This window comes from Meriones unguiculatus, chromosome 14, assembly GCF_030254825.1.
Source record: "Meriones unguiculatus strain TT.TT164.6M chromosome 14, Bangor_MerUng_6.1, whole genome shotgun sequence".
NCBI classification, from domain to species: Eukaryota; Metazoa; Chordata; class Mammalia; order Rodentia; family Muridae; genus Meriones; species Meriones unguiculatus.
Genome location: NC_083361.1, coordinates 49,095,183 through 49,117,149, shown reverse-complemented (window position 1 = coordinate 49,117,149; position 21,967 = coordinate 49,095,183). Strand labels below are relative to the sequence as shown.

Below are 21,967 nucleotides of genomic sequence, written 5' to 3'. Positions count from 1 at the left end.
AGGCTGACGTATAACAAATAAATCCAGGATCATTCAATTTAGATAGAGGGAAAATTGAAAAGGTCTTTCCTGTTGGAGGCTGGGTAAATTCTAGATAATAATGGCTAGGTGATAAGCCAGGGCACCTGTTTGAGACATTCCCTAGTCTTATTGGTGTTCTTCAATTATGTCTTAGCTGCCAAAATCTTCCAGAGCATGTTGTGTTTACCTATCTCTCTCTCTCGCATGGAAACCATCTCAGTTGATCCATCATGGAAATGACAATTGGGCTTTGCTTTCTGTTATTTCTTGTTGTTGTTTCTGTTTTCCACCTGCGTACATTCTTCCTCTTATTGCAGCTCTCACACAGATGCACATCATCTCTTCTAACAAAATTTGCGTGTTACCCAAGATCTATGAAAACAACTATTCCTTTAAAAAACAAGGAAAGTTATTTCTAAAGAACATGTTGCTAGCTGGTAGACCCACAGTCCTGAAAATGGAGCAGACACGCTAACTCTCCAATGAAACAAGAACGAACCACACACTGAATCTTCTTAATATCCTCATGATGAACATAATTAATTCAGAACTGACACACACACACACAGATATATATATATATATATATATATATATATATATATATATATATCTTACTACTAACAGACTTTTAGGAAGCAGGAGGATAGGACTCTTGGTAACTCTTGCTGGATACACAATTTCTACAACCATGGTTGAAACTTGAATATCCAATCAAGGACATCTTGTAATCTCAGATATGTAGTACAACATACTCTATTAAAAAGCAACCCATGAGTATTTGCCCACAGGCTAGTCAGTTAGTGCGTATAAAACATCTTCTTTTCATCAGATTTAACCTAAAGCATGGTAGATGATTCCAACGCTCTTCCAAGTGGAAGACTTGAGTTCCATGAATCGAGACATGGTAACATACATGTAGACAAAAAGGCACCTTTGGATTCCCCTTTCTTCCAAGATCAGGTTGCATGGCATGGAAGAAATCTAAAGTCAATTATGGAATACTCTGTTGGATAAACAAGGAAAGAATTCCATGCACAGAAGATAAATTTCAATGACACCCTGAAATCTCAAAGATACCATAGGGCTTACTGACTTTCACCTCTGTGCAACTTGTTCGTTTGACTTTGAGAAACGAGGAGGAGTTAAGAATGACCATACTGCAATGCTATAGGCAGTGCCTCTTCTTTGCTTTGTTGAACTTCCTTGCTGCCCACTGAGAGGCGTCCACACTGTGTCTGCTGGCACTGGCAAAGATGCTCTCACAGACAGCTTTTGAGGAAGCCATCAGAAGAAGAGAAATTTTTGCCCCAGTGGCTAAAATCTGAGGGGATTGGAAGGGAGGAAATGAATTCAATAGTTGGTTCTGGGAAATACTGAACGGCTGGCAGACTTGAAGGTCGGGACACTTTAGAAAGTCAAGGTTGCCTAGACGCATTTCCTTTTCTGATAACCTTCATACTTATTATGTTGCAGGCTAAAACTTGGAGAGGTGCTTCCCTTCTGGCAGGACAGGTAAGCAGTGACGCTGCTTCCCATGGTGTCTTTTGTTTGTAGGCAGGCTGCAGTCTCGGCTGACTAAATATTTACCTACTGTGTACCTCTAGAGATGAGAATCATTTGACGTCCCTCTTATGGCTAAACAACCTAGGCTTCATCTAGCCTCTTGCTGGTGGAACACTTGTTATGGCCCTGGCATTGTAGGGGACTTAGCTAGGTAGTCCCAACCCAAGCAAGTGACAAGGATACTACCTAATACCATTAGTATGTTGATGTGCATTTGGAAAACCATTAGTTGGGTGAAGTTATTGGACTATGTGACTTTCTTTTGTAGCTACCCTTGAAGCTTCCAATTCTAAATAATATATCCAGAAGTACTAAGAAAAGCCTTCTCCCAGCTCCTTCCCTTATGGACATTCAAGCTCAAAGAATTAAACTCTTCTTTCTGCCCTGACAGGTGTGGAACCCAAAGGAAGATGATAGGGTGTTAGGAGTCTAGACCCCTAGAGCACAGAACAATAATCCTCACAAATTTCATCTATCCTTGATCCTCTGGCGTGGATACTAAGAGAGCAACCCATGCGTTTTCACTTCCTTGTAAGTAGCATGGAAACTTGCAATCTTGCCCTCTAAAATTCAGGTGAATTGCCATAAAGTTTTCGCAGCCCCAAACAGAGCTGACAATGAACCATAATTATTCTTTTTATAAATGATTATGGATTATGTTGAGCCAGAAATCTAGTTGTCCATTGTCGGAAAAATCAAAACAAAACAAAACAAAACGAAGAATATTTTTGGTATTAAATGCAATGCCTTCCTTCATCTTGGAAACTGGGTGGATTTGAGTTCATTTGAAGAAACATGACATGAGAGGTGATAAGAAGAGAAGGTTCAGGAATCAGGAACACAGAACCCAACTCCTGTCCCTGTCAATGTCCTGTGGGATACCTGGAAATGTATATGGACCAAAATGTAGCTTGGCTTGTGTGTTCCAATTTGTTGTCCAAGGAAATATGGAACGAGCTTGTGGTCATGTGACATACATCACAAAATCCTCCAGAGCATTGACAATTGCAGGACAACTGGAAGGCTCAATACTGGGCACTGTAAGATGGAGAGGAACATACATGGAAGAAAGGAACAGGAGGAGGAATCCTAAAGTAGGGTTAAGAGGAAGAGCATAGAATCAAAACCGCAAATTAGGATGTTGACAAAATCTTATCTAGATAGGAACAAAGTCATTTTGCTTACTTGAATGTTTTCTCTATTCTTACCAAAATCTCTGTTGTAAAGATTAAGTACATAATTTCAGGGAACATTCACAGCTACCCGACTTGGGGCCAGTGACACCCACCAAATGCAATGTTTTGACCTCTATTTTTCTCATATGGTGTCAGAGGGGAAAGGCTCTTCAATCCTGTCACTGTGTTTCCCCACCACCTTTGACAGAATGAGCTACATGCCTCCTGCACAGTTGTGAACTTCCTTGTCAAGGCCCAGGAGTCTAGCTCTCTGGGGTTTCACTTGGTAGGTGAAAACTCATGTGTTGAGCGAAGGTCTTTCTGGATCTATGATGACAATAGGTATCTGAGGACGTTGACTGACTTGAGCAGATGTAATCTGAGGTCCAGATATGAGGACCTTGTGAGACCCATGAGGATTTCAGAGCCTGCCTGGCACTCTTCCCTCTTCAGAGAGGATGAGAACTGTGCAGTTTGGCATCAGATTCTGAGATTTTTCGAAAAAGGCCTCATAAAAGTACCCATACTTGGTTTGATGCATTCTTCATTGCTTTCTATTTTCAAAGAGATTGAAATGATTCCAAGTGATAGGGAGACAGCCTTTACTATAGGAGTAGGCACATATATCAGGTAGAGATGACTGTAGGTGCAAATGATATACTCAAAAAATATCTAAGAACTGATGAATTCGAACGTGGTGCTCATTCCTAGTCTCGGTCGATGTACCCTTGCACATATGTGGTAAAGTGTCAGGAGCGGATTTTATGGCTCATGCCAGTAGTCCCAAGAATATTGGAGGACAATGACTGCCCTCGCCCTTTACCCAAAGTTGTGTAAAGGCTGACGTATAACAAATAAATCCAGGATCATTCAATTTAGATAGAGGGAAAATTGAAAAGGTCTTTCCTGTTGGAGGCTGGGTAAATTCTAGATAATAATGGCTAGGTGATAAGCCAGGGCACCTGTTTGAGACATTCCCTAGTCTTATTGGTGTTCTTCAATTATGTCTTAGCTGCCAAAATCTTCCAGAGCATGTTGTGTTTACCTATCTCTCTCTCTCGCATGGAAACCATCTCAGTTGATCCATCATGGAAATGACAATTGGGCTTTGCTTTCTGTTATTTCTTGTTGTTGTTTCTGTTTTCCACCTGCGTACATTCTTCCTCTTATTGCAGCTCTCACACAGATGCACATCATCTCTTCTAACAAAATTTGCGTGTTACCCAAGATCTATGAAAACAACTATTCCTTTAAAAAAAGAGGAAAGATATTTCTAAAGAACATGTTGCTAGCTGGTAGACCCACAGTCCTGATAATGGAGCAGACATGCTAACTCTCCAATGAAACAAGAACGAACCACACACTGAATCTTCTTAATATCCTCATGATGAACATAATTAATTCAGAACTTACACACACATACACACACAGATATATATATATATATATATATATATATATATATATATATATATATATATCTTACTACTAACAGACATTTAGGAAGCAGGAGGATAGGACTCTTGGTAACTCTTGCTGGATACACAATTTCTACAACCATGGTTGAAACTTGAATATCCAATCAAGGACATCATGTAATCTCAGATGTGTAGTACAACATACTCTATTAAAAAGCAACCCATGAGTATTTGACAACAGGCTAGTCAGTTAGTGCGTACAAAACATCTTCTTTTCATCAGATTTAACCTGAAGCATGGTAGATGATTCCAACGCTCTTCCAAGTGGAAGACTTGAGTTCCAAGAATCGAGACATGGTAACATACATGTAGACAAAAAGGCACCTTTGGATTCCCCTCTCTTCCAAGATGAGGTTGCATGGCATGGAAGAAATCTAAAGTTAATTATGGAATACTCTGTTGGATAAACAAGGAAAGAATTCCATGCACAGAGTATAAATTTCAATGACACCCTGAAATCTCAAAGATACCATAGGGCTTATTGACTTTCACCTCTGTGCTACTTGTTCGTTTTTACTTTGAGAAACGAGGAGGAGTTAAGAATGACCATACTGCAATGCTATAGGCAGTGCCTCTTCTTTGCTTTGTTGAACTTCCTTGCTGCCCACTGAGAGGCGTCCACACTCTGTCTGCTGGCACTGGCAAAGATGCTCTCACAGACAGCTTTTTAGGAAGCCATCAGAAGAAGAAAATTTTTGCCACAGTGGCTAAAATCTGAGGGGATTGGAAGGGAGGAAATGAATTCAATAGTTGGTTCTGGGAAATACTGAACGGCTGGCAGACTTGAAGGTCGGGACACTTTAGAAAGTCAAGGTTGCCTAGACGCATTTCCTTTTCTGATAACCTTCATACTTATTATGTTGCAGGCTAAAACTTGGAGAGGTGCTTCCCTTCTGGCAGGACAGGTAAGCAGTGACGCTGCTTCCCATGGTGTCTTTTGTTTGTAGGCAGGCTGCAGTCTCGGCTGACTAAATATTTACCTACTGTGTACCTCTAGAGATGAGAATCATTTGACGTCCCTCTTATGGCTAAACAACCTAGGCTTCATCTTGCCTCTTGCTGGTGGAACACTTGTTATGGCCCTGGCATTGTAGGGGACTTAGCTAGGTAGTCCCAACCCAAGCAAGTGACAAGGATACTACCTAATACCATTAGTATGTTGATGTGCATTTGGAAAACCATTAGTTGGGTGAAGTTATTGGACTATGTGACTTTCTTTTGTAGCTACCCTTGAAGCTTCCAATTCTAAATAATATATCCAGAAGTACTAAGAAAAGCCTTCTCCCAGCTCCTTCCCTTATGGACATTCAAGCTCAAAGAATTAAACTCTTCTTTCTGCCCTGACAGGTGTGGAACCCAAAGGAAGATGATAGGGTGTTAGGAGTCTAGACCCCTAGAGCACAGAACAATAATCCTCACAAATTTCATCTATCCTTGATCCTCTGGCGTGGATACTAAGAGAGCAACCCATGCGTTTTCACGTCCTTGTAAGTAGCATGGAAACTTGCAATCTTGCCTTCTAAAATTCAGGTGAATTGCCATAAAGTTTTCGCAGCCCCAAACAGAGCTGACAATGAACCATAATTATTCTTTTTATAAATGATTATGGATTATGTTGAGCCAGAAATCTAGTTGTCCATTGTTGGAAAAATCAAAACAAAACAAAACAAAACGAAGAATATTTTTGGTATTAAATGCAATGCCTTCCTTCATCTTGGAAACTGGGTGGATTTGAGTTCATTTGAAGAAACATGACATGAGAGGTGATAAGAAGAGAAGGTTCAGGAATCAGGAACACAGAAACCAACTCCTGTCCCTGTCAATGTCCTGTGGGATACCTGGAAATGTATATGGACCAAAATGTAGCTTGGCTTGTGTGTTCCAATTTGTTGTCCAAGGAAATATGGAACGAGCTGGTGGTCATGTGACATACATCACAAAATCCTCCAGAGCATTGACAATTGCAGGACAACTGGAAGGCTCAATACTGGGCACTGTAAGATGGAGAGGAACATACATGGAAGAAAGGAACAGGAGGAGGAATCCTAAAGTAGGGTTAAGAGGAAGAGCATAGAATCAAAACCGCAAATTAGGATGTTGACAAAATCTTATCTAGATAGGAACAAAGTCATTTTGCTTACTTGAATGTTTTCTCTATTCTTACCAAAATCTCTGTTGTAAAGATTAAGTACATAATTTCAGGGAACATTCACAGCTACCCGACTTGGGGCCAGTGACACCGACCAAATGCAATGTTTTGACCTCTATTTTTCTCATAAGGTGTCAGAGGGGAAAGGCTCTTCAATCCTGTCACTGTGTTTCCCCACCACCTTTGACAGAATGACCTACATGCCTCCTGCACAGTTTTGAACTTTCTTGTCAAGGCCCAGGAGTCTAGCTCTCTGGGGTTTCACTTGGTAGGTGAAAACTCATGTGTTGAGCGAAGGCCTTTCTGGATCTATGATGACAACAGGTATCTGAGGACGTTGACTGACTTGAGCAGATGTAATCTGAGGTCCAGATATGAGGACCTCGTGAGACCCATGAGGATTTCAGAGCCTGCCTGGCACTCTTCCCTCTTCAGAGAGGATGAGAACTGTGCAGTTTGGCATCAGATTCTGAGATTTTTCGAAAAAGGCCTCATAACAGTACCCATACTTGGTTTGATACTTTCTTCATTGCTTTCTATTTTCAAAGAGATTGAAATGATTCCAAGTGATAGGGAGACAGCCTTTACTATAGGAGTAGGCACATATATCAGGTAGAGATGACTGTAGGTGCAAATGATATACTCAAAAAATATCTAAGAACTGATGAATTCGAACGTGGTGCTCATTCCTAGTCTCGGTCGATGTACCCTTGCACATATGTGGTAAAGTGTCAGGAGCGGATTTTATGGCTCATGCCAGTAGTCCCAAGAATATTGGAGGACAATGACTGCCCTCGCCCTTTACCCAACGTTGTGTAAAGGCTGACGTATAACAAATAATTCCAGGATCATTCAATTTAGATAGAGGGAAAATTGAAATGGTCTTTCCTGTTGGAGGCTGGGTAAATTCTAGATAATAATGCCTAGGTGATAAGCCAGGGCACCTGTTTGAGACATTCCCTAGTTTTATTGGTGTTCTTCAATTATGTCTTAGCTGCCAAAATCTTCCAGAGCATGTTGTGTTTACCTATCTCTCTCTCTCGCATGGAAACCATCTCAGTTGATCCATCATGGAAATGACAATTGGGCTTTGCTTTCTGTTATTTCTTGTTGTTGTTTCTGTTTTCCACCTGCGTACATTCTTCCTCTTAGTGCAGCTCTCACACAGATGCACATCATCTCTTCTAACAAAATTTGCGTGTTACCCAAGATCTATGAAAACAACTATTCCTTTAAAAAACAAGGAAAGATATTTCTAAAGAACATGTTGCTAGCTGGTAGACCCACAGTCCTGATAATGGAGCAGACACGCTAACTCTCCAATGAAACAAGAACGAACCACACACTGAATCTTCTTAATATCCTCATGATGAACATAATTAATTCAGAACTTACACACACATACACACACAGATATATATATATATATATATATATATATATATATATATATATCTTACTACTAACAGACATTTAGGAAGCAGGAGGATAGGACTCTTGGTAACTCTTGCTGGATACACAATTTCTACAACCATGGTTGAAACTTGAATATCCAATCAAGGACATCATGTAATCTCAGATGTGTTGTACAACATACTCTATTAAAAAGCAACCCATGAGTATTTGACAACAGGCTAGTCAGTTAGTGCGTACAAAACATCTTCTTTTCATCAGATTTAACCTGAAGCATGGTAGATGATTCCAACGCTCTTCCAAGTGGAAGACTTGAGTTCCAAGAATCGAGACATGGTAACATACATGTAGACAAAAAGGCACCTTTGGATTCCCCTCTCTTCCAAGATGAGGTTGCATGGCATGGAAGAAATCTAAAGTTAATTATGGAATACTCTGTTGGATAAACAAGGAAAGAATTCCATGCACAGAGTATAAATTTCAATGACACCCTGAAATCTCAAAGATACCATAGGGCTTATTGACTTTCACCTCTGTGCTACTTGTTCGTTTTTACTTTGAGAAACGAGGAGGAGTTAAGAATGACCATACTGCAATGCTATAGGCAGTGCCTCTTCTTTGCTTTGTTGAACTTCCTTGCTGCCCACTGAGAGGCGTCCACACTGTGTCTGCTGGCACTGGCAAAGATGCTCTCACAGACAGCTTTTGAGGAAGCCATCAGAAGAAGAAAATTTTTGCCACAGTGGCTAAAATCTGAGGGGATTGGAAGGGAGGAAATGAATTCAATAGTTGGTTCTGGGAAATACTGAACGGCTGGCAGACTTGAAGGTCGGGACACTTTAGAAAGTCAAGGTTGCCTAGACGCATTTCCTTTTCTGATAACCTTCATACTTATTATGTTGCAGGCTAAAACTTGGAGAGGTGCTTCCCTTCTGGCAGGACAGGTAAGCAGTGACGCTGCTTCCCATGGTGTCTTTTGTTTGTAGGCAGGCTGCAGTCTCGGCTGACTAAATATTTACCTACTGTGTACCTCTAGAGATGAGAATCATTTGACGTCCCTCTTATGGCTAAACAACCTAGGCTTCATCTTGCCTCTTGCTGGTGGAACACTTGTTATGGCCCTGGCATTGTAGGGGACTTAGCTAGGTAGTCCCAACCCAAGCAAGTGACAAGGATACTACCTAATACCATTAGTATGTTGATGTGCATTTGGAAAACCATTAGTTGGGTGAAGTTATTGGACTATGTGACTTTCTTTTGTAGCTACCCTTGAAGCTTCCAATTCTAAATAATATATCCAGAAGTACTAAGAAAAGCCTTCTCCCAGCTCCTTCCCTTATGGACATTCAAGCTCAAAGAATTAAACTCTTCTTTCTGCCCTGACAGGTGTGGAACCCAAAGGAAGATGATAGGGTGTTAGGAGTCTAGACCCCTAGAGCACAGAACAATAATCCTCACAAATTTCATCTATCCTTGATCCTCTGGCGTGGATACTAAGAGAGCAACCCATGCGTTTTCACGTCCTTGTAAGTAGCATGGAAACTTGCAATCTTGCCTTCTAAAATTCAGGTGAATTGCCATAAAGTTTTCGCAGCCCCAAACAGAGCTGACAATGAACCATAATTATTCTTTTTATAAATGATTATGGATTATGTTGAGCCAGAAATCTAGTTGTCCATTGTTGGAAAAATCAAAACAAAACAAAACAAAACGAAGAATATTTTTGGTATTAAATGCAATGCCTTCCTTCATCTTGGAAACTGGGTGGATTTGAGTTCATTTGAAGAAACATGACATGAGAGGTGATAAGAAGAGAAGGTTCAGGAATCAGGAACACAGAAACCAACTCCTGTCCCTGTCAATGTCCTGTGGGATACCTGGAAATGTATATGGACCAAAATGTAGCTTGGCTTGTGTGTTCCAATTTGTTGTCCAAGGAAATATGGAACGAGCTGGTGGTCATGTGACATACATCACAAAATCCTCCAGAGCATTGACAATTGCAGGACAACTGGAAGGCTCAATACTGGGCACTGTAAGATGGAGAGGAACATACATGGAAGAAAGGAACAGGAGGAGGAATCCTAAAGTAGGGTTAAGAGGAAGAGCATAGAATCAAAACCGCAAATTAGGATGTTGACAAAATCTTATCTAGATAGGAACAAAGTCATTTTGCTTACTTGAATGTTTTCTCTATTCTTACCAAAATCTCTGTTGTAAAGATTAAGTACATAATTTCAGGGAACATTCACAGCTACCCGACTTGGGGCCAGTGACACCGACCAAATGCAATGTTTTGACCTCTATTTTTCTCATAAGGTGTCAGAGGGGAAAGGCTCTTCAATCCTGTCACTGTGTTTCCCCACCACCTTTGACAGAATGACCTACATGCCTCCTGCACAGTTTTGAACTTTCTTGTCAAGGCCCAGGAGTCTAGCTCTCTGGGGTTTCACTTGGTAGGTGAAAACTCATGTGTTGAGCGAAGGCCTTTCTGGATCTATGATGACAACAGGTATCTGAGGACGTTGACTGACTTGAGCAGATGTAATCTGAGGTCCAGATATGAGGACCTCGTGAGACCCATGAGGATTTCAGAGCCTGCCTGGCACTCTTCCCTCTTCAGAGAGGATGAGAACTGTGCAGTTTGGCATCAGATTCTGAGATTTTTCGAAAAAGGCCTCATAACAGTACCCATACTTGGTTTGATACTTTCTTCATTGCTTTCTATTTTCAAAGAGATTGAAATGATTCCAAGTGATAGGGAGACAGCCTTTACTATAGGAGTAGGCACATATATCAGGTAGAGATGACTGTAGGTGCAAATGATATACTCAAAAAATATCTAAGAACTGATGAATTCGAACGTGGTGCTCATTCCTAGTCTCGGTCGATGTACCCTTGCACATATGTGGTAAAGTGTCAGGAGCGGATTTTATGGCTCATGCCAGTAGTCCCAAGAATATTGGAGGACAATGACTGCCCTCGCCCTTTACCCAAAGTTGTGTAAAGGCTGACGTATTACAAATAATTCCAGGATCATTCAATTTAGATAGAGGGAAAATTGAAATGGTCTTTCCTGTTGGAGGCTGGGTAAATTCTAGATAATAATGGCTAGGTGATAAGCCAGGGCACCTGTTTGAGACATTCAATAGTTTTATTGTTGTTCTTCAATTCTGTCTTAGCTGCCAAAATCTTCCAGAGCATGTTGTGTTTACCTATCTCTCTCTCTCGCATGGAAACCATCTCAGTTGATCCATCATGGAAATGACAATTGGGCTTTGCTTTCTGTTATTTCTTGTTGTTGTTTCTGTTTTCCACCTGTGTACATTCTTCCTCTTATTGCAGCTCTCACACAGATGCACATCATCTCTTCTAACAAAATTTGCGTGTTACCCAAGATCTATGAAAACAACTATTCCTTTAAAAAACAAGGAAAGATATTTCTAAAGAACATGTTGCTAGCTGGTAGACCCACAGTCCTGATAATGGAGCAGACACGCTAACTCTCCAATGAAACAAGAACGAACTACACACTGAATCTTCTTAATATCCTCATGATGAACATAATTAATTCAGAACTGACACACACACACACACAGATATATATATATATATATATATATATATATATATATATATATATATATATATATATATATTACTACTAACAGACTTTTAGGAAGCAGGAGGATAGGACTCTTGGTAACTCTTGCTGGATACACAATTTCTACAACCATGGTTGAAACTTGAATATCCAATCAAGGAAATCATGTAATCTCAGATGTGTAGTACAACATATTCTATTAAAAAGCAACCCATGAGTATTTGACCACAGGCTAGTCAGTTAGTGCATACAAAACATCTTCTTTTCATCAGATTTAACCTGAAGCATGGTAGATGATTCCAACGCTCTTCCAAGTGGAAGACTTGAGTTCCGTGAATCGAGACATGGTAACATACATGTAGACAAAAAGGCACCTTTGGATTCCCCTCTCATCCAAGATGAGGTTGCATGGCATGGAAGAAATCTATAGTAAATTATGGAATACTCTGTTGGATAAACAATGAAAGAATTCCATGCACAGAGGATAAATTTCAATGACACCCTGAAATCTCAAAGATACCATAGGGCTTACTGACTTTCACCTCTGTGCAACTTGTTCGTTTTGACTTTGAGAAACGAGGAGGAGTTAAGAATGACCATACTGCAATGCTATAGGCAGTGCCTCTTCTTTGCTTTGTTGAACTTCCTTGCTGCCCACTGAGAGGCATCCATACTGTGTCTGCTGGCACTCGCAAAGATGCTCTCACAGACAGCTTTTGAGGAAGCCATCAGAAGAAGAGAAATTTTTGCCACAGTGGCTAAAATCTGAGGGGATTGGAAGGGAGGAAATGAATTCAATAGTTGGTTCTGGGAAATACTGAACGGCTGGCAGACTTGAAGGTCGGGAAACTTTAGAAAGTCAAGGTTGCCTAGACGCATTTCCTTTTCTGATAACCTTCATACTTATTATGTTGCAGGTTAAAACTTGGAGAGGTGCTTCCCTTCTGGCAGGACAGGTAAGCAGTGACGCTGCTTCCCATGGTGTCTTTTGTTTGTAGGCAGGCTGCAGTCTCGGCTGACTAAATATTTACCTACTGTGTACCTCTAGAGATGAGAATCATTTGACTTCCCTCTTATGGCTAAACAACCTAGGCTTCATCTTGCCTCTTGCTGGTGGAACACTTGTTATGGCCTTTGCATTGTAGGGGACTTAGCTAGGTAGTCCCAACCCAAGCAAGGATACTACCTATTACCATTAGCATGTTGAGGTGCATTTGGAAAACCAACAGTTGGGTGAAGTTATTGGCATATTTGACTTTCTTTTGAAGCTACCATTGAAGCTTCCAATTCTAAATAATATATCCAGAAATACTAAGAAAAGTCTTTTCCCAGCTCCTTCCCTTATCGACATTCAAGCTCAAAGAATTAAACTCTTATTTCTGCCCTGGCAGGTTGGAACTCAAAGGAAGATGATAGGGTGTTAGGAGTCTAGAACCCTAGAGCACAGAACAATAACCCTCACAAATTTCATCTATCCTTGTTCCTCTGGCGTGGATACTAAGAGAGCGACCAATGTATTTTCAAGTCCTTGTAAGTAGCATGGAAACTTGCAATCTGCCCTCCAAAATTCAGGTGAATTGCCGTAAAGTTTTCGTAGCCCCAAACAGAGCTGATAATGAACCATAATTATTCTTTTTATAAATGATTATGGATTATGTTGAGCCAGAAATCTAGTTTTCCATTGTCAGAAAAAACAAAACAAAACAAAACTAAGAATATTTTTGGTATTAAATGCAATGCCTTCCTTCATCTTGGAAACTGGGTGGTTTTGAGTTCATTTGAAGAAACATGACATGAGAGGTGATAAGAAGAGCAGGTTCAGGAATCAGGCACACAGAATCCAACTCCTGTCCCTGTCAATGTCCTTTGGGATACCTGGTGATATATATGGATCAAAATGTAGCTTGGTTTCTCTGTTCCAGTTTGTGTCCAAGGAAATATGGAACGAGCTGGTGGTCATGTGACATACATCACAAAATCCTCCAGAGCATTGACAATTGCAGGACAACTGGAAGGCTCAATACTGGGCACTGAAAGATAGAGAGGAACATACATGGAAGACAGGGAACAGGAGGAAGAATCCTAAAGGAGGGTAAAGAGGAAGAGCATAGAATCAAAACCACAAATTAGGATGTTGAAAAAATCTTATCTAGATAGGAACAAAGTCATTTTGCTTACTTGAATGTTTTCTCTATTCTTGCCAAAATCTCTGTTGTAAAGGTTAAGTACAGAAGTTCAGGGAACATTGAGAGGCACCCGATTTGGGGGCAGTGACACCCACCGAATGCAATGTTTTGACCTCTATTTTTCTCATATGGGGTCAAAGGGGAAAGGCTCTTTAATCCTGTCCTCTGTGTTTCCCCACCACCTTTGATAGAATGAGCTACATGCCTCCTGCTCAGTTTTAAACTTCCTTGTCAAGGCCCAGGAGTCTAGCTCTCTGGGGTTTCATTTGGTAGGTGAAAACTCATGTGTTTATCAAAGGCCTTTCTGGATCTATGATGACAACAGGTATCTGAGGACGTTGACTGACTAGAACAGATGCGATATGAGGTCCAGATATGAGGTCCGTGTGAGACCCATGAGGATTTCAGAGTCTGCCTGGCACTCTTCCCTCTTCAGAGAGGATGAGAACTGTGCAGTTTGGCATCAGATTCTGAGATTTTTCGAAAAAGGCCTCATAACAGTACCCATACATGGTTTGATACATTCTTCATTGCGTTCTATTTTCCAAGAGATTGAAATGATTTCAAGTGATAGGGAGAGAGCCTTTACTATAGGAGTAGGCACATATATCAGGTAGAGATGACTGTAGGTGCAAATTACGTACTCAAAAACTATCTAGGAACTGATGAATTCGAACGTGCTGCTCATTCCTAGTCTCGGTCGATGTACCCTTGCACATATGTAGTAAAGTGTCAGGAGGGGATGTTATGGATCATGCCAGTAGTCCCAAGAATATTGGAGGACAATAACTGCCCTCGCCATTTACCCAAAGTTGTGTAAAGGCTGACGTATAACAAATAATTCCAGGACCATTCAATTTATATAGAGGGAAATTTGAAATGATCTTTCCTGTTGGAGCCTGGGTAAATTCTAGATAATAATGGCTAGGTGATAAGCCAGGGCACCTGTTTGAGACATTCCCTAGTTTTATTGGTGTTCATCAAGTATGTCTTAGCTGCCAAAATATTCCAGAGCATGTTGTGTTTACCTATCTCTCTCTCGCATGGAAACCCTCTCAGTTGATCCATCATGAGAAATGACAATTGGGCTTTGCTTTCTGTTATTCGTTGTTTTTGTTTCTATTTTCCTCCTTGGTACATTCATCCTCTTATTGCTGCACTCACACAGATGCAAATCATCTCTTTTAACAAAATTTGCGTGTTACCCAATATCTATGAAAACAACTATTCCTTTAAAAAACAAAGGAAAGATACGTCTATAGAACATGTTGCTAGCTGGTAGACCCACAGTCCTGATAATGGAGCAGACACACTAACTCTCCAATGAAACAAGAAGGAACCACACACTGAATCTTCTTAATATCCTCATGATGAACACAATTAATTCAGAACTGACACACACACACACACACATATATATATAAATATATATATATATATATATATATATATACATATATATATCTTACTACTAACAGACTTTTAGGAAGCAGGAGCATAGGACTTTTGGTAACACTTGCTGGATACACAATTTCTAAAGCCATGGTTGACGCTTGAATATCCAATCAAGGACATCATGTAATCTCAGATTTGTAGTACAACATACTCGATAAAAAGCAACCCATGAGTATTTGACCACGGGCTAGTCAGTTAGTGAGTAGAAAACATCTTCTTTTCATCAGATTTAACCTGAAGCATGGTAGATGATTCCAACTCTCTTCCAAGTGGAATACTTGAGTTCCATGAATCGATACATGGTAACTTACATATAGACAAAAAGGCACCTTTGGAATCCCCTCTCTTCCAAGATGAGGTTGCATGGCAGGGAAGAAATCTAAAGTCAATTATGGAACACTCTGTTGGATAAACATGAGAGAATTCCATGCACAGAGGACAAATTTCAATGACACCCTGAAATCTCAAAGATACCATAGGGCTTACTGACTTTCACCTCTGTGCAACTTGTTCATTTTGACTTTGAGAAACCAGGAGTTAAGAATGACCATACTGTACAGTATGACTCATGGCTAATGCCCTGGTGGTAGCTCCAACAGCTGTCAATGAGATGGTAGTAACAATGGTGGCTGTAGTTCCAAGATCCCTTTTCTGTCTGAAGAGAGTCATAGCGTGAGGGGCATCAATGGGCACAGGTACCCAGCGAGGCATGCGAGTAACCAGGGCATACCTAAATTTACTAGCATTCCAGCATTGGGCAAAAAAGCAAGTATCATTACCACAATTACTTGACTCTATCTGGCTAATAATGAATAAAAATGGGGGATATAGACAAACAGGTGTGGGCTTATAGGAAATATTATGAGAAGCCTTAACCCCTCGTTGGAACATCCTGCGTCAGTTCTAGAACTAGCAGTGGTGGTGTCCGAGGTCTGAGTAAGTTCAGGAGACCATTGCCCCCAGGGGCGAGACGTGCTCCATGCCAATTGAGCACGTTTTCCTCCAATTTTGAAATTCATTTAAGGTTATTAAATTATTTTTTTCCTTTTTTCTTAAATTTATCATCAATTACACTTTATTCATTCTGCATCCCCCCATTAGCCCCTCCCTCCTCTCCTCCCAATCCCACCCTCCCTCCTCCCTCTGCTTGCATGCCACTCCCCAAGTCCACTAATAGGGGAGGATCTCCTCTCCTTTCTTATTGTAGTCTGTCAGTTCAGACCCTGAATAATCATTAAGCCAATGTAGCTCATGCCTTTGTTGTACATAAAGGAATTAATGCTCAACTAAAAGGAAGCTTGATGGTGTTCAATCAGAGGATTGACCTCTTGTAGGAGCAAATAGATACCCTATGGCAAATCGCTCAACCTGGCTGTCAATGAAAGTATGCTGGACTTTGTGTCACTAGCATACAACATGAGAATTTTTCCTGTGCTGCAAATCTGTCTAAACAATTGTCGAGCTATATTTTAGATAATTGGACTGGAGAATTCGATACTACGATGGAGCAGCTGAGAGTGGCCATTGTCACAGTAAATTCTACCAGAGTGGACGCAGGACTAGCCACAGGATTATCAACATGGATTGCTGCAGCAATGAACCATCTGAAGGAATGGGCGGGCATGGGAGTGTTAGCAGGCCTTCTGGTTTTGGTCTCCTTGGTTTGCCTGTGGTATATATGCAAGATTAGAGTCTCACAACAGTGTGATGCAGCCATGATCATTCAGGCCTTTACAGCCATGAAGCAGGACATTCCCCCAAGCATGGTTGGATACCAGAAAAAGCTAAAATGATAAGCTCAGGATGCGAGGCTAAGCACTGCACTCAGGGTCAGCCGCTTTGGACCCAGAGAAGACCATGTCTGATTGGATGCAGGTTGATGCCCCAGGTCCCGCCTCTGAGAAAAATGTATCGGACGGGTCTGATGCTCTTTGGGTGGATGACACCTAAATGAACATCTGTACAAAGTCCCAATTTATTTCTAATATCAGAGATCAGACCTCTACTCTTGCCTGATGCGTCTAAAACAAAAACGGGGAACTGTAGAGAGCTGCGGAATGCTATGCCTTAAAGATGGAGCTGGTTTCCGCCTTTCACCTTCCTGATGGTGAGTGCTCTCTGTCACGAACAACTCCACATTTGGCTAAGGCCGAGGATCTGGCTTGCTTCCATGTATGTGGACCTATCTGCATTGCCCCCGTGGCACGCCTGGGTTGGCTACCCAGAGGCTATTTAAGCTGTGGGCTGACTTTCCCCAGGGCCCGAGGATTCTTCAATGTTCCTGAATAAACAGCATTGAAAAAAAAAAAAAAAAAAAAGAATGACCATACTGCAATGCTATAGGCAGTGCCTCTTCTTTGCTTTGTCCAACTTCCCTGCTGCCCACTGAGAGGCGTCCACACTGTGTCTGCTGGCACTGGCAAAGATGCTCTCACAGACAGCTTCTGAGGAAGTCATCAGAAGAAGAGAAATCCTTGCCACAGTGGCTAAAATCTGAGGGGATTGGAAGGGAGGAAATGAATTCAATAGTTGGTTCAGGGAAAGACTGAACTGCTGGCAGACTTGAAGGTCGGGACACTTTAGAAAGTCAAGGTTGCCTAGACGCATTTCCTTTTCTGATAACCTTCATACTTATTATGTTGCAGGCTAAAACTTGGAGAGGTGCTTCCCTTCTGGCAGGACAGGTAAGTGACGCTGCTTCCCATTGTGTCTTTTGTTTGTAGGCAGGCTGCATTCTCGCCTGACGAAATATTTACCTACTGTGTACCACAAGAGATGAGAATTATTTAACGTCCCTCTCATGGCTAAACAACCTAGGCTTCGTCTTGCCTCTTGATGGTGGAACACTTGCTATGGCCCTGGCATTGTAGGGGACTTAGCTAGGTAGTCCCAACCCAAGCAAGTGACAAGGATATTACCTAATACCATTAGTATTTTGAGGTGCATTTGGAAAACCAACAGTTGGGTAAAGTTATTGGCATATTTGACTTTCTTTTGAAGCTACCATTGAAGCTTCCAATTCTAAAAAATATATCCAGAAGGACTAAGAAAAGCTTTCTCCCAGCTCCTTCCCTTATCGACATTCAAGCTCAAAGAATTAAACTCTTATTTCTGCCCTGACAGGTGTGGAACCCAAAGGAAGATGATAGGGTGTTAGGAGTCTAGACCCCTAGAGCACAGAACAATAACCCTCACAAATTTCATCTATCCTTGATCCTCTGGCGTGGATACTAAGAGAGCCACCCATGCGTTTTCACTTCCTTTTAAGTAGCATGGAAACTTGCAATCTTGCCCTCTAAAATTCAGGTGAATTGCCATAAAGTTTTCGAAAACCCAAACAGAGCTGACAATGAACCATATTTATTCTTTTTATAAATGATTATGGATTATGTTGAGCCAGAAATCTAGTTCTGTCCATTGTCAGAACAAAACAAAACAAAACTAAGAATATTTTTGGTATTAAATGCAATGCCTTCCTTCATCTTGGAAACTGGGTGGGGTTGAGTTCATTTGAAGAAACATGACATGAGAGGTGATACGAAGAGAAGGTTAAGGAATCAGGCACACAGAACCCAACTCCTGTCCCTGTCAATGTCCTGTGGGATACCTGGTGATGTATATGGACCAAAATGTAGCTTGGCCTGTGTGTTGCTTTTTGTTGTCCAAGGAAATATGGAAGGAGCTGGTGGTCATGCGACATACATCACAAAATCCTCCAAGCATTGACAATTGCAGGACAACTGGAAGGCTCAATACTGGGCACTGTAAGATGGAGAGGAACATACATGGAAGACAGGGAACAGGAGTAGGAAGTGTAAAGGCGGGTTAACATGAAGAGCATAGAATCAAAACCGCAAATAAGGATGTTGAAAAAATCTTATCTAGATAGGAAAAAAAGTCATTTTGCTTTCTTGAATGTTTTCTCTATTCTTACCAAATCTTTGTTGTAAAGATTAAATACATAAGTTCAGGGAACATTCACAGGTACCTGATTTGGGGCCAGTGACACCCACCAAAGGCAATGTGTTGACCTCTATTTTTCTCATATGGTGTCAAAGGGGAAAGGCTCTTTAATCCTGTCCTCTGTGTTTCCCCAGAACCTTTGACAGAATGAGCTACATGCCTCCTGTACAGTTTTGAACTTCCTTGTCAAGGCCCGGGAGTCTAGCTCTCTGGGGTTTCACTTGGTAGGTGAAAACTCATGTGTTGAGCGAAGGACTTTCTGGATCTATGATGACAACAGGTCTCTGAGGACGTTGACTGACTTGAACAGATGCGATCTGAGGTCCAGATATGAGGTCCTCGTGATACCCATGAGGATTTCAGAGCCTGCCTTGCACTCTTCCCTCTTCAGAGAGGATGAGAACTGTGCAGTATGGCATCAGATTCTGAGATTTTTCGAAAAAGGCCTCATAACAGTACCCATACTTGGTTTGATACAATCTTCATTGCTTTCTATTTTCAAAGAGATAGAAATGATTCCAAGTGATAGGGAGACAACCTTTACTATAGGAGTAGGCACATATATCAGGTAGAGATGACTGTAGGTGCAAATGACGTACTCAAAAAATATGTAAGAACTGATGAATTATATGTAAGAACGTGCTGCTCATTCCTAGTCTCCGGCGATGTACCCTTGCACATATGTGGTAAAGTGTCAGGAGGGGAGGTTAGGGCTCATGCCAGTAGTCCCAAGAATATTGGAGGACAATGACTGCCCTCGAACTTTACCCAAAGTTGTGTAAAGGCTGACGTATAACTAATAATTAAAGGATCATTCAATTTATATAGAGGGAAAATTGAAATGGTCTTTCCTGTTGGAGGCTGGGTAAATTCTAGATAATAATGGCTAGGTGAGAAGCCAGGGCACCTGTTGGAGACATTCCCTAGTTTTATTGGTGTTCATCATTTATGTCTTAGCTGCCAAAATCTTCCAGAGCATGTTGTGTTTACCTATCTCTCTCTCGCATGGAAACCATCTCAGTTGATCCATCATGAGAAATGAAAATTGGGCTTTGCTTTCTGTTATTTGTTGTTGTTGTTTCTGGTTTCCTCCTGGGTACATTCATCCTCTTATTGCCACTCTCACACAGATGCAAATCATCTATTCTAACAAAATTTGCGTGTTACCCAAGATCTATGAAAACAACTAATCCTTTATGAAATAAGGAAAGATATTTCTAAAGAACATGTTGCTAGCTGGTAGACCCACAATCCTGATAATGGATCAGACGCGCTAACTCTCCAATGAAACAAGAAAGAACCACACCCTGAATATTCTTAACATCCTCATGATGAACACAATTAATTCAGAACTGACACACACATATATGTATATATATATATATATATATATATATATATATATATATATATATATATCTTGCTACTAAGAGACTTTTACGAAGCTGGAGTATAGGACACTTGGTAACAATTGCTGGATACACAATTTCTAAAGCCATGGTTGAAGCTTGAATATCCAATGAAGGACATCATGTAATCTCAGATGTGTAGTACAACATACTCGATAAAAAGCAACCCATTGTATTTGACCACGGGCTAGTCAGTTAGTGCGTAGAAAACATCTTCTTTTCATCAGATTTAACATGAAGCATGGTAGATGATTCCAACGCTCTTCCAAGTGGAAGACTTGAGTTCCATGAATCGAGACATGGTAACATACAGGTAGACAAAAAGGTACCTTTGGTTTCCCCTCTCTTCCAAGATGAGGTTGCATGGCAGGGAAGAAATCTAAAGTCAATTATGGAACACTCTGTTGAATAAACAAGGAGAGAATTCCATGCACAGAGGACAAATTTCAATCACACCCTGAAATCTCAAAGATACCATTGGGCTTACTGACTTTCACCTCTGTGCAACTTGGTCGTTTTGACTTTGAGAAAGGAGGAGTTAAGAATGACCATACTGCAATGCTATACTCACTGCTTCTTCTTTGCTTTGTCCAACTTCCTCGCTGCCCACTGAGAGGCGTCCACACTGTGCCTGCTGGCACTGGCAAAGATGCTCTCACAGACAGCTTCTGAGGAAGTCATCAGAAGAAGAGAAATCCTTGCCACAGTGGCTAAAATCTGAGGGGATTGGAAGGGAGGAAATGAATTCAATAGTGGGTTCTGGGAAAGACTCAACTGCTGGCAGACTTGAAGGTCGGGACACTTTAGAAAGTCAAGGTTGCCTAGACGCATTTCCTTTTCTGATAACCTTCATACTTATTATGTTGCAGGCTAAAACTTGGAGAGGTGCTTCCCTTCTGGCAGGACAGGTAAGTGACGCTGCTTCCCATTGTGTCTTTTGTTTGTAGACAGGCTGCATTCTCGCCTGACTAAATATTTACCTACTGTGTACCACAAGAGATGAGATTTATTTAACGTCCCTCTCATGGCTAAACAACCTAGGCTTCGTCTTGCCTCTTGATGGTGGAACACTTGCTATGGCCCTGGCATTGTAGGGGACTTAGCTAGGTAGTCCCAACCCAAGCAAGTGACAAGGATACAAACTAATACCATTAGTATTTTGAGGTGCATTTGGAAAACCAACAGTTGGGTGAAGTTATTGGCATATTTGACTTTCTTTTGAAGCTACCATTGAAGCTTCCAATTCTAAATAATATATCCAGAAGTACTAAGAAAAGCCTTCTCCCAGCTCCTTCCCTTATCGACGTTCAAGCTCAAAGAATTAAACTTTTATTTCTGCCCTGACAGGTGTGGAACCCAAAGGAAGATGATAGGGTGTTAGGAGTCTAGACCCCTAGAGCACAGAACAATAACCCTCACAAATTTCATCTATCATTGATCCTCTGGCGTGGATACTAAGAGAGCAACCCATGCGTTTTCACTTCCTTGTAAGTAGCATGGAAACATGCAATCTTGCCCTCTAAAATTCAGGTGAATTGCCATAAAGTT

General features: G+C 41.1%; 5 non-coding genes across 5 annotated transcripts; all 5 read left to right on the top strand.

Moving 5' to 3' along the window:
• The first annotated feature begins 3,085 nt into the window (after positions 1 to 3,085).
• Positions 3,086 to 3,150, top strand: LOC132647592 (small nucleolar RNA SNORD109A). The gene has a single exon (XR_009585939.1). It is a non-coding gene; the product is annotated as a small nucleolar RNA SNORD109A (small nucleolar RNA).
• A 3,544-nt stretch (positions 3,151 to 6,694) lies between these two features.
• Positions 6,695 to 6,759, top strand: LOC132647652 (small nucleolar RNA SNORD109A). Its single transcript, XR_009585998.1, has one exon. It is a non-coding gene; the product is annotated as a small nucleolar RNA SNORD109A (small nucleolar RNA).
• Positions 6,760 to 10,295: 3,536 nt separating this feature from the next.
• LOC132647651 (small nucleolar RNA SNORD109A) lies at positions 10,296 to 10,360 on the top strand. Its single transcript, XR_009585997.1, has one exon. It is a non-coding gene; the product is annotated as a small nucleolar RNA SNORD109A (small nucleolar RNA).
• A 3,538-nt stretch (positions 10,361 to 13,898) lies between these two features.
• On the top strand, positions 13,899 to 13,963 carry LOC132647333 (small nucleolar RNA SNORD109A). Its single transcript, XR_009585701.1, has one exon. It is a non-coding gene; the product is annotated as a small nucleolar RNA SNORD109A (small nucleolar RNA).
• Positions 13,964 to 19,271: 5,308 nt separating this feature from the next.
• On the top strand, positions 19,272 to 19,336 carry LOC132647908 (small nucleolar RNA SNORD109A). The gene has a single exon (XR_009586249.1). It is a non-coding gene; the product is annotated as a small nucleolar RNA SNORD109A (small nucleolar RNA).
• The last annotated feature ends 2,631 nt before the right edge of the window (positions 19,337 to 21,967 follow it).